Source organism: Hyperoodon ampullatus (assembly GCF_949752795.1).
Source record: "Hyperoodon ampullatus genome assembly, chromosome: 1".
Taxonomy (NCBI): domain Eukaryota; kingdom Metazoa; phylum Chordata; class Mammalia; order Artiodactyla; family Ziphiidae; genus Hyperoodon; species Hyperoodon ampullatus.
The window spans coordinates 35440994-35463213 of NC_136914.1; the positions used below are offsets into that span (position 1 = coordinate 35440994).

The 22220-nt window shown below is 38.5% G+C and overlaps 1 protein-coding gene across 2 annotated transcripts in view; it reads right to left on the reverse strand.

The window, feature by feature from the left end:
• The window catches only part of KLHL2 (kelch like family member 2), a gene marked incomplete at both ends in the record, with an annotated part of 125576 nt that overhangs the window by 26706 nt on the left and 76650 nt on the right, over positions 1 to 22220 (reverse strand). The window lies entirely within an intron of this gene.

The window sequence follows — 22220 nt, forward strand, 5'->3', positions numbered from 1 at the left end:
TCTGGTAATAAGACTATCAGTGTTGAAATTTGTAAAACCTTTTGATTACATAAATCAGATAAAGTACATTGTGTTATTATTCACACACTTAAATGTATCATGTAAAACATTAGAGGGCTTTAGGACATAACGGGGTAAGGAGGGGAAGCTGCTTTAATTGAAAACTAAAGACTAAACAAGGAAATCTTAAATGCTGGTCAGTCTGAATAGATAACTCTGAATTCTATGTAAGCAATTTACTTGGGGGTCAAGTTACACTATTTTATACCCTCAATTACTTTCCAGAAACCAGTGAAATTAGTAATTCTTAAAACTGAAAAAGAAACCCTTTCTTTGATTTCACAAACATACCCACTCCTCCAAAGGAGGGGGGGAGGGGGTACTATTAGTATAATCAATGACTTAAAAACTTAAAAAAAAAAACTAATCATTTACAAAGTATCCTTTCCTCCAAATCTAGCTCTCATTTTAAAGTGTGAGCTCACAAGGAAATATGGTGGTCAAATCCCAGCTCTGCCACGTGCTAGTTTGTAAAACCTTGGGAAAGTTTTGTAATTTCTCTAACCCTTGGCTTCCTCACCTATAAAATGAGGATAATAAAAATACCTTACATAACAAGATTTCTGTGAGGATTAAATAAATTAATGGCTTGTAAGCATCTAGAACTGTGTGTGGTAAAGGGTAAAGACTCAATAATTTAGCTCCTATTGTATTGTGATCCCTATATTCTAAAGTAAAAATCTGCTAGGAATTCTCGGTATTTTCTAGGTCTTTACAATTAACCATATTCTAATAGTAAGTTTTTTCAAAGCCTTTTTTTTCTAAGGTGAAATAAAAGATTTCATTTCAAATGTATGTTTCAACATACCATAAAAAGGGTTAGTTGGCTTCCCTTGCAGAGAACACAGAGCAAAGCAATGCCCCCAAGATTGGAGAGATCAACAGGAGAACACAGGGAGCTGCAGCTGATTGAAACAGAGACTCACAAGTGGAAACTGCATGCGAATCAGTGCGAGGGTAGGAAAATCTCAGCGTGGACAACTCTGAGAGTTAAAAACTCCACGGGGTCCCAGTCATAGGGGGATCCCCACAATATTGTGAGATTTCCTCTAGGAGCTCAACCAGGTTTCCACAGTAAATATGAGAGAAGAATCCCCTCTGGCTTCTGGTAGGGGGAGGAGAAATGAATTTCAACAATTTGAAATACCCAAAGCAGTCTGTTCTTAATAAGGCCTGCCCTCAGGAGAAACTAGTTAACCAGAGCCTAACTGACCCAAGGAAGGGAAACACCCAACTCCAGCCCACTCCAGCCATCCTGTCCCACCTAGGAAGGGAGAAAGAAACCCGAGAAACATTTGTCAAGTTCACAGTCCAGAGCCATAGGCTCACTAACAAACGGAGACCTAATCATAGGAATACAGAAGGCTTCCCTCCCCACATCTCACTGCCACATCTCTAAAGGCCTGTTTACAGCAGTTCCTTTCACTGGGTACATCACGTCTGGCTACCAAGAAAAAAATTACAAAAGGCAAAAAACACAACTTGAAGAGACAGAGCAAGCATCCAAACCAGACACGGCAGGGATGCTGGATTTATCCAACTGGGAATTTAAAACAACTATGATAAATATGCTCAGAGCTCTAATGGATAAAGCAGACAGCAGGCAGGAACAGATGGGCAATGTAAACAGAGAGATGGAAAATTCTAAGAAAAAAGTAAAAAGAAATGCTAGAGATCAAAACATGGTAAGAAAAATGAAGAATGTCTTTGATGGGCTGATTAGTAGACTGGACATGGCTGAGGAAGCAACCTCTGGGTTTGAGGAAAATGGTGGATACATGTCATTACACATTGTCAAAACCCACAGAATATACAACACAAGCAGTGAACCATATATACTGTGGTCTTCAGTTAATAATAATGTATCAATATTGGCTCATAATCTGTAACAAATGTACCACACTAATGCAATATGTTAATAATAGCAGAAACTGTAGGAAGAGGGAGGACACAGGAAGAACTCTCTGCACCGCCCACTCAATTTGTCTATAAAACTACAACTGCTCTAACAAATATTACTAGTTAAAAAAGAATGCAATGATAAAGAACCACATAAATAATTAATTTGTAACTGAATTTGTAATTAATCAAGTCAATGAAAAAACTAAAATTAGTATTCGAAAAAATACAAACTAAAGATTAAACTTACATTTTTAAGAGATATCTAGTCCTTATAACATATTACTTCATAATAGTACTTCAAAACCTAGTGTGCAATTTTTAATAGGATTATAGATTTTAATAAACCATCACGATTAATTACAAAGGTCCTTTCTACATCTGAAATATGATCCTAATAGTTCCTGACCTCACAAGAAGTTTACACAAAAAAATCATTTCAGAAATTTTTATACATAAAGAAATAAGGAAAAACTTTTTTTCAGTTGTTGGATTTGCTTTTTAAAGAATGAACATAAGAAAAGCATACAGAAATTCTTTGTATTTAAAGTTCCCAAATATTGAGAAATTCATTTTAGTGAAAATTTGGCAAATAGCATATAAACTTAAAAATGTTTATGACAGCAAATTGGAAATTCAAAGATAAATACACAATAGCTACTGAACAAAAGACAAGTGAATATAAACCTCTTTTTCCTAGTCATAAAATATTTTCACTTCCAAATATAGGTCTGTAATGATTTTGTACCAAGCTTCTTTCACAATTTTAAAATCTGAATCAAAGAAAGAGATTACTGGCCTCCCTATACTTTTCATGGGGGAAAAAAATCTCTAGTGGTAACAAACACAACAGAGAGAACGTAATTTTTCTATATCATGACTGTATAAGTTATCCTAGACTCTTGCCTCATTTATCAGAAAAATGGACTTACTAAAAAACAAACCTGGTGATGTTTTAAAAATAATCAATTAAATTTAGAAGTAAATTCAGGGCATTAGTAAACTTTATCCAAAGTCAAGTTTGGGTTCTAAATTCATTGTGTACTCTTTACTAGTGATCAAAGGACGTTAAGAGGGCAGGAAAAGTAGTCAACTACCACAACTGTACCGTCGACCTTCCCGTATCCAGGGCTGTGAAACTCAACTGTATTCATCCTACATCATTTTATACAGGGGACCTGAGTATAGACAGATGTTGGTATCAGCGGGTCTCCTGGAACCAGTCCCCAAAGGATACACAGGGCTGATGGTATTGCAAAAACCATAACATAGCTGTTATTCAAACAAATGAACCTGAGGACCCTCACCAATTACAAAAAAACTAGTCTAAACGAAAAGTGGAGAAAGATGAAATGTTCAAGGGAACTTTCATTGTAGAAAGTCATACACATATTTTTAAATAGTTCCAACCCTCACATACGTTCTACTTTCTACCTGAACAACCTCTCCTCCTCAGTAAAATCTTTCGGTATTGGTATCTAATGTTTACCCCCTCACATTAAGCTTTCTTGGAAAGGTTTTGGCAATTATGTGGAGCATCACTAAATATGGAGGGCAGTATCTGGCAACATCAGGAGTAAATTAGTTTACTGTAAGGCCTGCCTTTTCTCTATTTATATGAACAGTATGAATCTTCAAATGTTCTGCTGTATTAACTGACAGGCAATTTGGCAGGACTCTTGCTGGTTAATACACCCCAGGCACCCAGACACACCAGATGACTGGCTCAGTCACTGTAAGGCACTCTGGGGCACGAGTGATATTTTAAATGTCTTTGGTTACACAGGTTTGTCCTGTGAATAATATTCTTAACTTAATGTCACCTAACTTGAGCATTTACTGATCTTTCCCACTAAACCTGAAGATTCCACCTACCTACCTACCTACAACAATTCACATAACTTATATGGCCTGACTTCATCCCACACACCAGCAGAACTCACGGTTATCCTAGGGCCACTATCCCTGGCCCAACCCTCTGTTTCCAGAACAGCTTACGCTTGACACTGCCAATTGTCTGTTATTTTATATGTTCTGAAGCCTTGGTCTCCAGATCCTATTGTTTCTTATCAGTCCATGCTTGCTCTGCATGATCCTACCAACCTTAAAACTTTAACCAATTCACTCAGTATCAAACTAAAAGCATTAAAAGTAGCATCCATTCTTTTTGATGTGATGGTAAATGGATTATTTCCTTAATCTCTCTTTCTGATACTTTGTTGTTAGTGTATAGAAATGCAAGAGATTTCTGTATATTAATTTTGTATCCTGATACTTTACCAAATTCATTACTGAGCTCTAGTACTTCTCGGGTAGCCTTTAGGACTTGCTATGTACAGTATCATGTCATCTGCAGACAGTGACAGTTTTGGGACTTCCCTGGTGGCGCAGTGGTTAAGAATCTGCCTGCCAATGCAGGGGACACGGGTTTGATCCCTGGTCTGGGAAGATCCCACATGCCATGGAGCAACTAATCCTGTGCACCACAACTACTGAGCCTGTGCTCTAGAACATGCGAGTCACAACTACTGAGCCCATGTGTCACAACTACTGAAGCCCATGTACCTAGAGCCCATGCTCTGCAACAAGAGAAGCCACCGCAATGAGACGCCCATGCACCGCAACCAAGAGTAGCCCCCACTTGCCGTAACTAGAGAAAGCCTGAGTGCATCAACTAAGACCCAACACAGCCAAAAAAAAAAAACACAAACAAACAGTGACAGTTTTACTTCCTTTCCAGTTTGGATTCCTTTTATTTCTTTTTCTTCTCTGATTGCTGTGGCTAAGACTTCCAAAACTATGTTGAATAAAAGCGGCAAGAAGGACATCCTTGTCTTGTTCCTGATCTCAGAGCGAATGCTTTCAGCTTTTCACCGTTGAGTATGATGTTAGCTGTGGGTTTGTCATACTTGGCCTTTATTACGTTGAGGTATGTTCGTTCACTCTATGTCCACTTTCTGGAGAGTTTTTACCATAAATGGATACTGAATTTTATCAAAATCGTTTTTGGCATCTACTGAGATGATCATATGGTTTTTATTCTTCAATTTGTTAATGTGCTGTATCACACTGACTAATTTGTGGATACTGAAAAATCCTTGCATCCCTGAGACAAATCCCTTTTGATCATGGTGTATGATCCTTTAATGTATTGTTGGATTTGACTGGCTAGTATTTTGTTGAGGATTTTCGTATCTGTGTTCATCAGTGATATTGGTCTGTAATTTTCTTTTTTTGTGATATCTTTGTCTGGTTTTGGTTTCAGGGTGATGGTGCCCTCACAGGACGACTTTGGAAGTGTTCCTTCCTCTGCAATTTTTGGAATAGTTTGAGAAGGATAGGTATTAACTCTTCTCTAAATGTTTCATAGAATTCACCTGTAAAGCCATCTGATTCTGGACTTCTGTATTCTGGGAGTTTTAAAATTACTTATTCAATTTCATTACTTGGTCTGTTCATATCTTCTATTTCTTCCTGGTTCAGTCTTGGGAGCTTCTCTCCATTTCTCATTGAATTTTAACTTTTCCACCTTTGGAAGGGACAGGAAGGGACAATAGGTTTGGCTACTGGGCTGGTCCTGATTGCCAGCAGCAATACCATCTAGCAAATGCTTCCCCTTCAGCCCACTCCCATTTACATAGGGTATCATTCCATAGGTATAGAACTAGTGGTCTATCTCAACCACTAGGTAATACAGCTGTATTCACTGTTAACCCCAAGTTTGCCAGATGGGGTGAACGCACAGTCTATCACATTAGGCCTTTAGGAATCCTGACGTAAAAGTTTAAAAGTACAGTTAAGGTTTCTTGCTTAGAAATCACCCCTGCTTCTGGCCCCTGCAACTGCAGCCCTGGTCCTGGAACCACTGAATCAGGTAGGAATAAAAGGAAGTTGAGGTGTTGTGGGGGAAACTGTATAGTCATACCAGCATCTTCTCCCACCTCCTCTTCCCCAGATTCTTCTGAAAAGTGAAGGAATCTATCTGTTGAAGACCCTCCCTTGGTCACACCCACATGGGGTGTCCTTACCGCATGTTGAGTGCGAGCACACACTTGTGAAGACGTGTAAGCCAGCCCTTCATGCCTTTACCTCCCCCAGTTTTAGACAACAAATGTTTCAGTTGCCTGTTCTAAGTCTCTATCAAAGTATTACTCCTAGGATATCTCTCCTAGGATACCTCTTTGCTCATTGTTGGACATTATGGATTACTACTGTGGACTGAATTGTGTTCCCCCAAAATTTACATTTTGAAGACTGAACCCTTAATGTGGTTGTATTTGGAGATAGATCCTTCAAGGAGGTAATTAAATTTAAATGAGGTCATAAGAGAGCCCTAATCCAATAGGACTGGTGTCCTTATAAAAAGACACCAGTGGTGTGCATGCACAGAGAAAATGCCATGTGCGGACACAGTGAGAAGGTGGTCATCTATAAGCTGGGAAGAGAGGTCTCACCAGAAACCAACCTTACTGGCAGCTTGATCTTGGACTCTCAGTCTCCAGAACTATGAGGAGGTAAATTTCTGTTGTTTAAGTCACCCAGTCTGTGGTATTTTGTTATGGCAGGAAAACTTTTGGAAATTGCAAAGCACTACAGAATTTAAAGAATCTTTCATTCAATTAAAAAAATGTTTTTAATATCTACAAAAAAAGTAGCATCCAAACCTATTACATTATTTTCAAAAGCATATAACATTTCTCTTTTCTTCTTTGTAACCCTTGTGCTATAAGAAAAAAAAATATTTTAGTGAAAAACACTTTGGTGATTTAAGCTTCTGGCAAGTACTACTGGAAACTGAGAATAGAGGAGGAATTAATTATTACTCAGTTAATGAGATAGTTTTAATGAACGGCCAAAAGAACACATATAGCACATCTAAATAATATACTAATAAACTCTAAATGACATTAGAGTATAGTTTAATCTGCTACCTTCACAATGGTCATTCTCAAACCTTATGCTGAAGATGACAGTTCCACTGTTGCCATCAAACCATCCTGCTTTTTGATTGTGGGCTAGAAATGGAACAATTGTGAGAAATACAGAGTAGTATTACCACATGGACAGGATCCACTATCAAGAGGAACCACTGCACATCTGTGCAAGTGAACAGACATGTGCATACTGAAATGGGTCCATTAGCTACCACTGCCATTCAGTTTTATGCCTCAGAATGCTCTGGGGTAAGGAAAACGGGAAGTGGTTTGTTTTACAGTACCTATAACCAATTCTCTTGAACTAAAATAAAGCAAGTCTTGTCATTTGAATGGGAAAAAGTATAATTCTGTATCTGCTGGAAAAAAACCCTGTTGTCAAACTTGTAAGGGCAAAAGGAGCTTTACAAAGTTGTTATGGGAACATATAAAATTCAAACCAAATTTATAAAGGGAATCGCTAGGGCATCTCAGAAGGAAGAGCTTTGCGTGTGATGAGATCACAAATTTTAGTCAACTAATGCAAGACACTTACAATACGGCAAGCCATTTCCCCAATACATATTTAAAAAAAAACAGCATGGACTCCTAACAATACCTTTAATCAATCGGTAAAATCTTGCATGTATTTCTAAAACATTAAAATGACATGAACCTGACAGTGGCAGTTCTCAATTTTACTATTCCTATATGTATATTCAAATTTCTAGGCACCAAAAGCAACTGAAAACATGTTTAGATAGAAATTTGTTCACAGGAACTCTGTAGGAAGAAAGGCAAGAAGGTTAGTGCTACCTGTCATTTTATGTGTTCTTTATACAAATCATTATTTGTCTCTTTGCTGCTTAGTTCCTGTTGTTAAATGCTCTAATATTACCACTACTGCTAATAAAAATGATATATGAACATTTCTTCCCTGGCCTCAAGCTACAAAACCATGAAGATCAAAATTAAAAACACACAAAAAAACCCAAAACATATCCCTACTATGAAACTGTGTACTATTTCATACTGCCGGTAGGAGTATAAGTTAGTACAAGCTCTACAGACATCAATATTGAAATGTCATCCTACAAATACACTTGACCAGTTATGAAATAACACATTCCAAGTTATTCACTGCAGCATTGTTTTTAATAACTGCAAAAGAGTTAATTGGTTGGCATTGATTAAAAATGGTACAATTACACAATATTCTGCATCTATAAAATATTCTGCATCTATAAAAAAGAATAAGAAAGTTCATGCTATGAAGAGAGTTTCAGGAAATGTTGCCAGTTTGAGGGGAGAAAAGGTACTACCGAAGGAGTACACAGCATATTAGCTACCTTTTGTGTAAAGAAAGGGGAAGGATAACACTAAAGATTCATGTACACTGGAAAACTATAAAAGGAACTAATAAAAACACTTCCCTATAGAGGAGGGCATACCTAAGGAGGAGGGAAGTAGGACAGATGTGGAAACAAATTTTTTCAGTGGATAGCTTGGTACATTTTATTGTTATATGAACCATGTGAATAGATTACCTAGCCTCCCTCACCCCCACAAAATAAAACAAAAAAACCCCCAAAACTAATACTAGTAACTACATTTGTCGGGAGACGGGGGTAAGGGGGAATGACGGACAAGGGTGCAAGGGAGACTTCTTCAATATACACCTTTCAATACCCTTGTGTACATAGTCAAATGATCTTTGATAAGGATGCCAAGACCACTGAAAGAGGAAAGAACAGTCTCTTCAAAAAACAGGGTTGGGGGCTTCCCTGGTGGCGCAGTGGTTGAGAGTCCGCCTGCCGATGCGGGGGACACGGGTTCGTGCCCTGGTCCGGGAAGATCCCACATGCCGCGGAGCAGCTGGGCCCGTGAGCCATGGCTGCTGAGCCTGCGTGTCCGGAGCCTGTGCTCCGCAACGGGAGAGACCACAACAGTGGGAGGCCCGCGTACCACACACAAAAAAAAAAAACAGGGTTGGGAAAACTGGATACCCACCTGCAAAAGAATGAGGGTGGGCTCTGATCTTATACCATACACAAAAATTAATTCAAAACGGATTAAAGACCTAAACCTAAAACCCCAAACTATAAAACTCTAAAAGAAGACACAGGGGAAAAACTTCATGCTGTTTGATTTGGCATTTTTTTCTTAGATATGACACCAAAAGCACAGGCAACAAAAACAAAAATAGATAAATGGGACTACATCAAACTTAAAAACTTTGTGCATCAAAGGACACAATCAACAGAGTGCAAAAGCAACCTATGGGAACTGGAGAAAAATATTTACAGATCATATATCTGATTAGGTGTTACTATCAAGAATATAAAAATAACTCCTACACCTAATAAATAGCAAAAAAACCCCAAACAATCCAATTAACAAATGGGCAGAGAATCTGCATAGACATTTTTCCAAAGACATACAAATGGCCAAAAAAGCATATGAAAAGATGCTCAACATCACTTATCATCAGAAAATGCAAATCAAAACCACAATGAGACATCACCTGACAACTATTAGAATGGCTCATCAAAAAGACAAGAGACAAGTATTGGTGAGGATGTGGAGAAAGGGAACCCTCCTGCACTGCTGGTGGAAATATAAACTGGTGCAGCCACTATGGAAAACAGTATGGAGGTTCCTCAAAAAAGTTAAAAATAAAACTACTGTATGATCCAGAAATCCCACTGCTGGTATATATTTGAAGGAAATGAAGTCACTATCTTGAAGAGGTATCTGTATTATCATGTTCACTGCAGCACTATTCATAATAGCCAACATATGGAAACAACCTAAGTGTCCATTAACAAATGAATGAAAAAAGGTATGATACACACACACACACACACACACACACACACTCAATAGAAAAAGAAGAAAACTGGGCCATTTGTAACAACATGGATGGACCTTGAGGGCCTTATGCTAAGTGAAGTAAGTCCGATAAAGACAAATATTATATGATATCACTTATATGTGAAATCTAAAACAGCCAAAGTCATAGAAACAGAGTAGACTGTGGCGGTTACCAAGGCTTGGAGTGGTTAGGTCAAAGGGGATAATCTGCCAGTAACAAGACAAATAAGTTCTGGGGATCTAACATACACCATGGTGACTACCATCAACAATAATGCATTACACAGTTGAAAGTTTCTAGGAGAGTAAATCTTAAATGTTCTCACAACAAAAAAGTAATAGTAATTATGTTTTGTTATTCAATTGTGTGAGTTCATTATACATTTTAGATATCAATCCCTTATCAGATATATAATTTGAAAATATTTTCTCCCACTTTGAAGGCTGCTTTTTCATTTTATTTATTGTTTCTTTTGCTGTGCAAAAGCTTTTTCTTAGCTTGATAAAGTCCTACTTATTAATTTTTGCTTTTGTTGCTTGTGCTTTTGGTGTCATATCTGAAAAATCATTACCAAGATCAATGTCAAGGAGCTGTTTTCATCTAGGAGTTTTATGGTTTCCAGTCTTATGCTTAAGTCTTTAATCTATTTGAGTTAATTTTAGTTAAGTGTTGTAAGATAGGGGTCCAATTTCATTCTTCTGTATGTGGTTATCCAGTTTTTCCAACACCACTTACTGAAGAGATTGTACTTCCCCCACTGAATATTCTCGACTTCCTTGCCAAATACTGGTTGGTGTCCACAAGGGGGTTATTACCAGGCTCCCAATTCTGTTTCATTGGTCTATGTGTCTATTTTAATGCCAGTACCCACCCTGTTTTGATTATTGTATCTTTGTAATATAGTTTTACATCAGGAAGTGTGATGCCTTCAGCTTTGTTCTTCTCTCTCAGGACTGCTTTGGCTATTTGGGTCCTTTTGTGGTTCCACTAAAATTTCAGGATCTTTTTTCTATTTCTGTGAAAAATACCATTGAAATTTTGATAGGGATTGCATTGGATCCATAGATGGCTTTGGGTAATATGGACATTTTAACAATATTAATTCTTCCAATCCATCAATGCAGGATATCTATTTATTTGCATCTTTTTCAATTTCTTTCATCTAAGTCTTGTAGTTTTCAATGTACAGATCTTTCTTCTCCTTGGTTAAATTTATTCCTATTTTATTGTTTTTGATGCTATTGTGTATGGGGCTGTTTTATTTCTTTTTTATATATTTCATTGTTACTATATATAAATTCAACTGATTTATGTGCTGATTTTGCATCATGCAACTTTAATAAATTTGTTGATTAGTTTCAACAGGTTTTTTTTTTTCTGGTGGAGATCATATCATATAAGATCCTATCTGCAAACAAACAATTTTACTTCTTCCTTTCTGACTGGGTACCTTTTATTTCTTTCTCTTGCCTGATTGCTCTGGCTAGGACTTCCACTACTGTGTTGAATAGGAGTGGTAATGGTGGGCACCCCTGTCTATATCTGATCTTAAAGGAAAAGTTTTCAACTTTTTGCTTTTTGAGTATGACATTAGCTGTGGGCTTGCCATATATGGCCTTTATTATGTTACGGTATGTTCCTTCTATACCCAATTTGCTGAGAGTTTTTCTCATGGAAGGATGCTGTACTTTGTCAAATGGTTTTTCTGCATCTACTAAGATGATTGTATGATTTTTATCTTTCATTCTATTAAGTGGTGTACCTCATTAATTGATTTGTATATGTTGAATCCTATGCATAAACTCCACTTGATCATGGTGTATGACCCATTTAATGTGCTGTTAACGTCAGTTTGCTAATATTTGGTTGAAAATTTTTGCATCTATATTCATCAAGGATACTAGCCTATAGTTATCTTTTCTTGTAATGTCTTTATCTGGCTTTGGTATCAGGGTAATGCTGGCCTTGTAATATGAGTTTGAGTTTTGCTTCCTCTTTGATGTTTTGTAAGAGTTTGAGAAGGATTAGTGTTAATTCTTCTTTAAACGTTTGATGGAATTCACCAGTGAAGCCAACTTGGTCCTCAACTTTGCTTTGCTGGGAAGTTTTTGATTTCTGATTCAAACTCCTTATTTGTTATTGGTCTGTTCAGATTTTCTGTTTCATGATTCAGTCTTCATAGATTGTATGTTTCTAGGAATTTATCCATTTCTTCAAGGTTATATTGGGATATAAACATCCATCATAGTCTCTTACAATCCTTTGCATTTCTGTAGTATAATGTCTCCTCTTTCATTATTAATTTTAATTCACTTGAACCTTCTTTTTTCCCTAGTCTAGCTAAAGGTTTGTCCATTTGGTTTATCTTTTCAAACAGCCAGCCCTTAATTTCATTTACCTTTTTCTATTGTTTTTCTGGTCTCTATTTCATTTATTTCTACTCTGATCTTTGTTATTTCCTTCCTTCTGCTATCGTTGGGCTTTGTTTGTTCTTCTTTTTCTAGTTCCCTGAGATACAAAATTAGGTTGTTTGAGATCTTTTTTCTTAATATAGGCATTTATCACTGTTAACTTCCCTCTTAGAACTGGTTTTGCAGCATCTCATAGATTTTGGTATGGTGTGTTTTCATTTTTGTTTGTTTCAAGATATTTTTAAATTTCCTTTTTGATTTCTTTTCCGTTGTTTTCTTTTCTTTCTTTTTTTTTTAATTTCTTTTTTTGACCCATTGGTTGTTCAGGGCTGTGTTGTTTAATTTCCACACATTTGTGAATTTTTGAATTTCCTCCTGTTACTGATTTATAGTGTTTTACCACTGTGGTCAAAAAATATACTTGGTATGATTTTAATTTTCTTAAATTTGTTAAGACTTGTTGTGTGACCTACCATATGGTCTATCCTGGAGAAGTTCTGTGTGTGCTTGAGAATAATGTGTATTCTGCTATTTTCGGATAGAATGTTCTGAATATGTCTGTTAGGTCCACTGGGTCTAAAGTATGGCTCAAGTCCAATGTTTCCTTGCTGATATTCTGTCCGGATGATTACCCATTGTTGACTAAAGGTGGCGTATTGATGTTCCTGAAGATTATTTTATTATTGTCTATTTCTCCTTCCAGATCTTTTAGTATTTCTTAATACATTTAGGTGTTCCAATGTTGCGTGCATTTATATCTATGATTGTTATATCTTCTTGATGAACTGAACCATTTATCATTATATAATGACCTTCTCTGTCTCTAGTTACCATTTTTGGCTTAACATCTATTTTGTCTGACATCAGTATAGGTACCCCTGTACTCTTTTGGTTTCCACTTGCATGGAATATCTTTTCCATCTCTTCACTTTGAGCCCATGTGTGACCTCAAAACTGAAGTGAGACTCTGGTAGGCACCATATATTATTTATTTGTTTGTTTTTAAAAAATCCATCCAACCAATCTATGCCTTTTGATTCTCCAATCAAATCCATTTACATTTAGTGTGATTATTGATAGGTAAGATATTACTAATTCCATCTTACAGTTTTCTGGCTATTTTTGCAGTTCCCTTGTTCCTTTCTTCCTCTCTCACTGTCTTCTTTAGTAAACATGATTTTCTATAGTGGTGTGCTTTGAATCCCTTCTTTTACCTTTTGTGTATCTACTTTAGGTTTTTGCTTTGTGGTTACCATGAGGCTTACATAAAATATCTTATAGATATAACAATGTATTTTATGCTGATAACAACTTAACTTTAATCATATACAAAAACTCTACCCTTTTACTGCCCCCTTACCTTTTATGGGTTTTGATGTATAATGTACCTCTTTTTACATTGTAAATTCATGAACAAATTATTTTAGCTATAGTTTTTTTTAATACTCTTATCCTTCAACCTTATACCACTATTTTAGAGTATTAGAGTATTCTTAATTTGATTATACGCTTACCTTTACCAGTGTGTTGTATATTTTCATACATTTTCATGTTATTAATAGGGGCTCTTTTATTTCAGCTTGAAGAACTCCTTTCAGCATTTCTTTTATGGCAGAAATAGTGGTGATGAACTCCCTCAGCCTTTGCGTCTGGGAAAGTCTTTATCTCTCCTTCATTTCTGAATCACGGACTAAGAAAGGGCACTCCTGGCACTAAGCCGTGCTGCCATGTGGGAGGGATGACACAGGTGAGGTCAAACTGCTCCTCTCACCCTCTCCAGCATGTCCAAATTTGTGCTGGTATTGTTGTTTTTGCTCTGATGTAATGCTATATCATCTCCTCTGGAAACCTGGACTTCCAAGAAGGCTCTCTCATCTGTAGGAGATAGTCTGGCTCAGTGTTCTCCAAGGGCTCCCAGACTGAAGTCAAGAGGGGCTGGAACCAGTTCACAGATCACTTCAGGATCTACAGCCAGTACCAAGGTCTGCCTGCCTATTGCCTAATGCACAGTGGGCAAGGCTCCTTCTGGGTCCCTTAGGGTATGATGCTGGATCCCACAGCTCCCACAAAGGTACGTTCATTTGTGGATGGATACAGGATATTTGTTGTGCAGGGAGGGAAAGCAAGAATGAGGGATGTCTTATGCCCACGACCAGAAAACGTTTATAACCAGGTGAAAAAATCAGTGATTGAAATTTTAAAAACAAAAAAAGGAACAAAATATCCCCAAACTAAGCCTAACTAGTTTCTGTCCCCAGTGAGAAAGAAAAGTGTTACTATAAACAGTCAATGCATTTTATTGTCTTGACTTCCGTGAACAATCATCTGCTATCCTCTCCTACTTGGGCCACTGCTCTACCTTGCTGGCCTTTACTTGCTGGCCTCTAAAGTTCTTTAGAGCAGACCTTAATACTGAAGCCTCTACATACTGATGCACACACATCTTTATCTGTTGAAACACAGGCTCTGGCTCATTTTCCCCTCAAATTGTTCTTTGGAAGTTCTTTTCTTAAGATTAGTATTTCTCAACCCCTGTGCAGTGTTTCACCCTAAGAACACTCTCTCCTAGCTTGGATTCTATAACACTTTTTTCTACCTTTCTAACTACCCAGTCTGTCTCCATCAGCTCCCTAAAGCTAGGTATTGCCTACAGTCCTGCCTGCCCCAAGTCCCCTTTTCATTTTCTGCTTGTTCTCCTTTAACCATTTCATCCACATTTGTGTGTCCCCAGTTACTGTCAACAGTTGACAATTCCAGAGTCAACCTCTTTCCCAAACCCCAATAACTGAATTTCCAGCTATCTGTTAGTCTCCATATGCTCTGTCTAACCGTCATAGCTATTTTAAACAAACAGATCCACCACAACACCATTCACCTGCAACACATACAAGCAGTCCTCTAAAACTCACATTATTCATTGCCATAGGTCACTTACTTTGGCTTCTTTTGCGCTCTGTGGTCTGACTTTTTAATCATCATACATCTTTCCATTGATGGCTTTGCTTCACTTCTTGGCTTGATGCTCAGCAAAGATTCTCTGGCTGAGTGTGCTGATTATCTCCTCAAAACAAATTAATGTCTTCTGTTGGCCAAGCTGTCTTTGGCTACTGCTAATAATCTTGCCGAGTCTGAGAACCTCTAAAGTGATACTGCACTTCACTGCTGGCTGTCCCTTGAGCAATCAAGACTAAGACCTACATACACCTTCCTCCAGACATCTGCCTCCTGACCTCCCATGTTTCTTTTGGGTATTAATGACTCTGTTATCCACACTGACTCCAAGGCTAAATAAATTCTCAGTCACAATTGATTCCCCACTCCCTCTATCTCTTTTTATTGTGGTAAAAACATAAGATAATTTACCACCTTAACCATTTTTAAGTATACATATAGTTCAGTAGTGTTAAATATGCTCACACTGGAAAATCTACAACTCTATACCTGTTAAACAACTCCCCTTTTCCGTGACAAAGCGAGAGAGAGGCATGGACATGTATACACTACCAAACATAAGGTAGATAGCTAGTGGGAAGCAGCCGTATAGCACAGGGAGATCAGCTCGGTGCTTTGTGACCACCTGGAGGGGTGGGATAGGGAGGGTGGGAGGGAGGGAGACGCAAGAGGGAAGGGATATGGGAACAGATGTATATGTATAACTGATTCACTTTGTTATAAAGCAAAAACTAATAAAAAAATACATATAATAAAAAAAAAAACTCCCCCTTTCCTCCTCCTCCATCCCTTCCTCTCTATAAACCCTAAGATAAATTGTTTCACAAATCCTGGGAACCTTTCTCTAGTGCCACAGGAATCATAAGATCTAGTGGTATAAGGGATCTGAAAGGTCACCTGACCACAACTTTCGTATGTAAGAGTAACCTCTAAAATGTTTACATTCAAGGGATATCTAGCTACAGTTTGCACATATCAGCAGAGAGCAAAGCAGTCACCCTTGAGCATTTACTATAAGCTTCTTTACATTTCTCCTTATTTTGTAACATTGATACTACTTATGCCCACCACAGAACAAGATTAAGTTCTTTCTCTCATGAAATTCCTTCGAACTTTTACAGAGAGCATTATATTCTCCCGAATTTTCCTTCTATGGTTTATAAATTCCTAAGTCTTTTGACAACTACTTCTACAACATGGTTTGGGGTCTTCATCATCATCCTGGCTGTGAATTCGGTGCTTCAGTTCATCAGTCTCTCTGAAAACAATAACTGAAAATGAATTCGGGACTTCCCTGGTGGTCCAGTGGTTAAGAATCCGCCTTCCAATTCAGGGGACGTGGGTTCAGTCCCTGGTCGGGGAACCAAGATCCCACATGCAGCGGGGCAACTAAGCCCATGTGCTGTAATTACTGAGCCAGCAGGCTCTAGAGCCCACGAGCCACAACTAGGGAGAAGGCCACATGCCGCAACAAAGAACTAATGCAGCCAAATAAATAAATAAATAATAAAGAAATTAAATGAACTCAATTCCATAGGTAGGCAGAACAGAATGAGATAATCACCTTACACCTTTCTAGACACGATTACATTACTGATTGCTATTGAATCCACTATCAACAAAAACCCTAGCAACTTTGGATTGGTTTGGCCAATACAAGCCTAATACTTGTCACAAAGCTGAGATAAGAAACTCTTCCTTTTTGCTAAATGAATTTTTATTCAGATTACTGCATCTCAGTAAGGTACAGTAAAAATTAGCAGCTACTGCACATTGGCAATAAATATACACACTGAAATGTACCTACAAAGCATTACCTAAAATGTAATGCTACAGGACAGAACATCTCAGAGTCTAGTCTGTTTCCTGTACTCTTATCCAGGATTAGTTCCCAGATTCACAACCTCCTCTCTATCTTCACTACCCTAGTTCTCACCGTTACCAACCTCAACTACTCTTTCCAGTCCTCTCACCCACATGTTGACAGACTATTCTGTTTATAGCACAGAGCTTGCCTTGTGGTATTACCGATTTGCCACTACTCGTTTACTCTGGCACTGAGTAAAGCCAACCAGTAATATACAGGCATTTGATAATCAGTTCCTTCTCTCTCAACAAACCCCATAACTGCAACAGAGCATGATTCCCAGTCGTATGGACTATGTCGTGGATATGCAACATACATTGAACACATATTTGTACGTATATAATGTACATAGGCATTCTTCCTTATATATAAGGAATCTCTTCACTCTGTAGAGTAGTTTAACTTTGCTGTTTGCTTCCCTCCTACAAATAAAATAAGCGTATCAAGAAATGAGATAGGCTGTAAGGTCTGTCACACCAGGTCTAAAGGGTTCAGGTCCCTCATCCCAAATGAAGTCAACAATACAGATCCAAAGTTCTGCTTGTTCTGTTTTGTACCCTGTGATAAGGTACAAAGTAGTCTTTATATCTGATTTCTACACAACAAGCACCTTTTTGATCAAAATTAAATGCTGCAAGGGGCTCCTATAATTCCTCTATACTCCATCCAGTGCAGAACCTATCTGAGAAGTGAGGTTAAGTGCATGGATACAACAACAGTATTTTAGACCCACAAACAGCTTACCCCTGAGAGACAAAGTGTTTGGGGGAAAATAAAGATATCTCTAGTCTTCATTTTCTTAATTAATAAAATGACAGTGTTAGACTAGATAACTGCTAAGGTTCCCAACTAGTGCTAATACTCCATGAGTCTTTCATTCTGAATACTATTAGTCTCTAAGGGAAAAAAAAATTCATATATATATATCTCCAGCAGTTCCATTAACACAGACAGTTTGGTGAAACCTGAAAAGAGCTAACTCACCTCAGCCAGAAAAACTGTCAACAAAGCAGAACATGTAGTTTGTTAGGACATAAATGAAGACCATAATAAGTTTAAGAATATAAAAATGATTAATTCTTTTAAGAAGTGTCATTTAAGTCAGCTTAAATTCAATCAAGAAGTGGTGTACATCAAATGCTTTCACAGTTCTGCAAAGGATATCATTAAATTAACATTGCGACAGACCCTCGAATAAGCGGCATCTATTCTTTAGTATGTATATCACAAAGTCAAGGCTGGTGATACCATTCTTAGAACCACTCTTTCAAGTTTCCTTCAAGAGGGCAGATTTCAAAATCATGAGCTTATTTTGACAGATGTTTACCCCAAGTAGTGATTCCTAGCCTAAATTACAGAAGGGTGGGCAAATGATTGAAGTAAACTGACTGCAGAAGAAAATGTTATGGGACCAGCTCTCAGAGAGAATAAGGCATAATCTAGATATACCAAATTTGGGTGTGACTTGACTACTACTGGCCTATAAACTCCTTTGAAGCAGGGGTTAAATCGTATTGAGCCTGTCATCACCCACAGCAGTTTGGTACATAAAGAGGGTAGCTCTGAAAGGACTGACCACTGAGTCTAAGCTGAGCAGCCAAGAGATGACTGGGAGAACTGGAACCAGAGAATACATATTTATGAAGAAATACAAGAGCACGAGAAGGCAGGAATATGGTCAGCACAAAGGTTGAAACCTTGGGAGTTCCAAATACCAACAAGGTTCAACATGCCCTAGAGTTGTGCTCTAAGGTGGCAAATGGGTTTATGGACGGAAAACAGTAGTCTCAAGGAAGTAGGAAGAGGGAGGCTCAAGGGAGACAACAGTATAGATTTTGAAGTTGCTGATGGCAAGAGAAACAAAGTACAGAGGGAAAAGACAATACAGATGTCAGACTTAGTATGACTGGAGGCCTGGAGTCCTAGAGAGAATGCTGCAGACTGACAGTCAGAAAGTGCAGAACCGAGGACAGTGACAGTGACAGAACAACAGTCTGGAAGTCTACCCTCCTACCCACCTGGTGAGTCGGGGGGGAGTGCCCCTTAAAGAAGTTTGCCCCCAACATGCAGGTATGGGACAAAGCAAAGTTTCATTTAAGACAAAGGGAGAGGGTACACACAAGAAAACAGCTGGGCATATAAAAATGTTTGATCAGTGTCCAAGCATAGTGGGAAGGCTCTTAAAGTAGGGCACTATGGGGCTTCCCTGGTGGCACAGTGGTTGACAGCCCGCCTGCCAATGCAGGCAACACGGGCTCGTGCCCCGGTCCGGGAAGATCCCACATGCCGCGGAGCGGCTGGGCCCATGAGCCATGGCCACTGAGCCTGTGCGTCTAGAGCCTGTGCTCCGCAACGGGAGAGGCCACAACAGTGAGAGGCCCGCGTACCGCAAACAAACAAACAAACAAACAAAAAAAGTAGGGCACTATGGGGTGCCTGGACAGGCCTAGGATATATAAACAGATAATAGGGTTAAGAATAAGAAGAGAACAGGACATAAACTGAAAGCATGTCAGTGACCTGAGGACTTCTCCACAGGTAGCCCTGTTACTGAGGAATGTCAGGTCCCTCAGAGTTTCAGCTAGAGCACTGGTTTGAATATGATACTAAAAATTTCCCCAAAGGTCAGTTAGAACCAATATTAAGCAGCTTCTCAAATTTTTAATGTGGGGAGTGGTGAGATGTAGGAATGACTAAGAATCGAGAACTTACTGTTTCCCTTAAATTTGTTAGAAATTCTCACAATTCAACCACTGGTAACTTTTGTTTATCAACAAGGAAGGCTGGATAAAATTCATATTTCAAGTTAAAATCTAACTTCCAAAAGAATCTTTTGCTGGGACTATAAAAATGCCCCTGAAGTCGTAAGTTCAGTTTTTATCTCCTCTATATTTTCAGTTCAGCAAAAATGCTCAAAACAAAGGTCTTAATGATTTGGGAAATGAGTAAAACATGAACACCAAGCAAAACACAAGTCCATAAACCAGCATTCTCCAAACAAGTTCATACTCTTGGCATAGGTGTGAAATTTTGCGTTTTTAGGTATAGAGCAAAAATAATTTCACACAGCTTTTCTGCTAAGAAAACAATTACTCAAGAGCATAAGAAAGGCTGATTACAGTCCAGAACACCAGGTCTCAACATGCAGGTCATTTTGCCTGACTGGTCTGGTGGCCCTCGGTGGTCCATGGTTTGAGGCTGCTCACGACCCTGGAAAAGCAGAGTGGGACAGGGGGGAAGGGCTGTGACTGAAGCAATGGGAGGGGGTCACCAGGATGGGCAGTGCAGACTCTCCCCCAGTGCTGAGACCTTCGACCTTCCCCACTAGGTTTCCCATATTTTTACTTTTTCTAAAGATGCTGATAAATGAAAAATGAACACGAGTTCACAGAAGAGATTCCCATGGACCATTTTAATTCTTTCATTACACCTGTACAATTTAATTCAATTATAATGAATAAGACACAGCTCATTTCCAATCTGCAAAAGAAAGGAATGAAGCAGATCTTCTGCCCAGAAGCTGTGGTGAGTTTTCAGAGGATAAGGAGTGCTCCAGCCTCTTAAGTGCAGTCACACCTTGGATCAGGAGGTACCCTGAGATTATGCAACTTTCTTCCCTTTCCCCTCTCTCTCCCTCAGCCCCTCTTTCTCCTCCCTGCTTCTTTCCACGTACATATGTACTTATGTATTTAATAACTCTTCTATTGCTCCTTATTTCTTCCTTTCCTTGTTTCTTGCCTGTATGTCACACAGTCCACTTATAAGCCCACTGTCTAGGACGGGGGAAAAAAGTTAAGATATTAACTTCTTCTATGGATGGGGAAAAAAAGTTAAGATATTAACTTCTTCTTTTGTCACTGTTCCGGGAATACCTTCAGTCTCCTAGATTTATATGCTCAAATTTGAACTTAAAAGTAATTTAGGAGTTTGGGTAGGCCTTCTGGAGACATAAAATGTTTGAATTGTAAAAATAAAGGAGGGAGGTACTGAAAAACAATGATTTATTATGGCAGAAAAAGAGAACTCTAGGTATCTTCCTGTGTTGATTCCCTACCTCCCCACCTCCTGTTTGCTTAAGATATAAACAACAATCAGATATTTTCACTATGAAGAACAACTATTTTACTTTAGTATACTGGATTATTTATTTTAGAAAGTTTGTTGCAACTAGTTAACAATACCCCAAAGTTATGGAAATAGCTTGATTACACGAAGTTGGTCACTGCAATTTTATTTCTTTAAAATTATAAGGATGAAATATGTATATGAAATAATATTACTCAATTGCTTCAAAATAATATTGGAGAGGGCGCTTTCAAGATGGCAGAGGAGTAAGACGTGGATATCACCTTGCTCCCCACAAATACATCAAAACTACATCTACATGTGGAACAACTCCTACAGAACACCTACTGAATGCCGGCAGAAGCCCTCAAACTTGCCAAAAGGGTCTTGGTACTCTGCCCTGGTGTCAGGCCTGAGCCTCTGAGGTGGGAGAGCCAAGTTCAGGACATTGGTCCGCCAGAGACCCTCCAGCCCCACATAATATCAAACGACGAGAGCTCTCCCAGAGATCTCCATCTCAATGCTAAGACCCAGCTCCATGCAATGACCACCAAGTTACAGTGCTGGACACCCTATGCCAAACAACTACCAAGACAGGAACACAAGCACACCCATTAGCAGAGAGGCTGCCTAAAATCACAATAAGGTCACAAACACGCCAAAACACACCACTGGACATGGTCCTGCCCACCAGAAAGACAAGATCCAACCTCATCCACCAGAACACAGGCACCAGTGCCCTCCACCAGGAGGCCCACACAACCCACTGAAACAACCTTACCCACTGGGGGCAGACACCAAAAATGACAGGAACTACGATACAGCAGCCAGAAAAAATGAGAACCCAAACACAGCAAGTTAAACAAAATGAGAAGACAGAGAAATATGCAGCAGATGAAGGAGCAAGGTAAAAACCCACCAGACCAAACAATGAAGAGGAAATATGCAGTCTACTGGGAAAATAATTCAGAGTAATGATAGTAAAGATGATCCAAAATCCTGGAAATAGAATGGAGAAAATGCAAGAAACGTTTAACAAGGACCTAGAAGAACTAAAGAGCAAACAAACAATGATGAACAACACAATAAATGAAATTAAAAATCCTATAGAAGGAACCAATAGCAGAATAACTGAGGCAGAGGAAGGGATAAGGGACCTGGAAGATAAAATAGTGGAA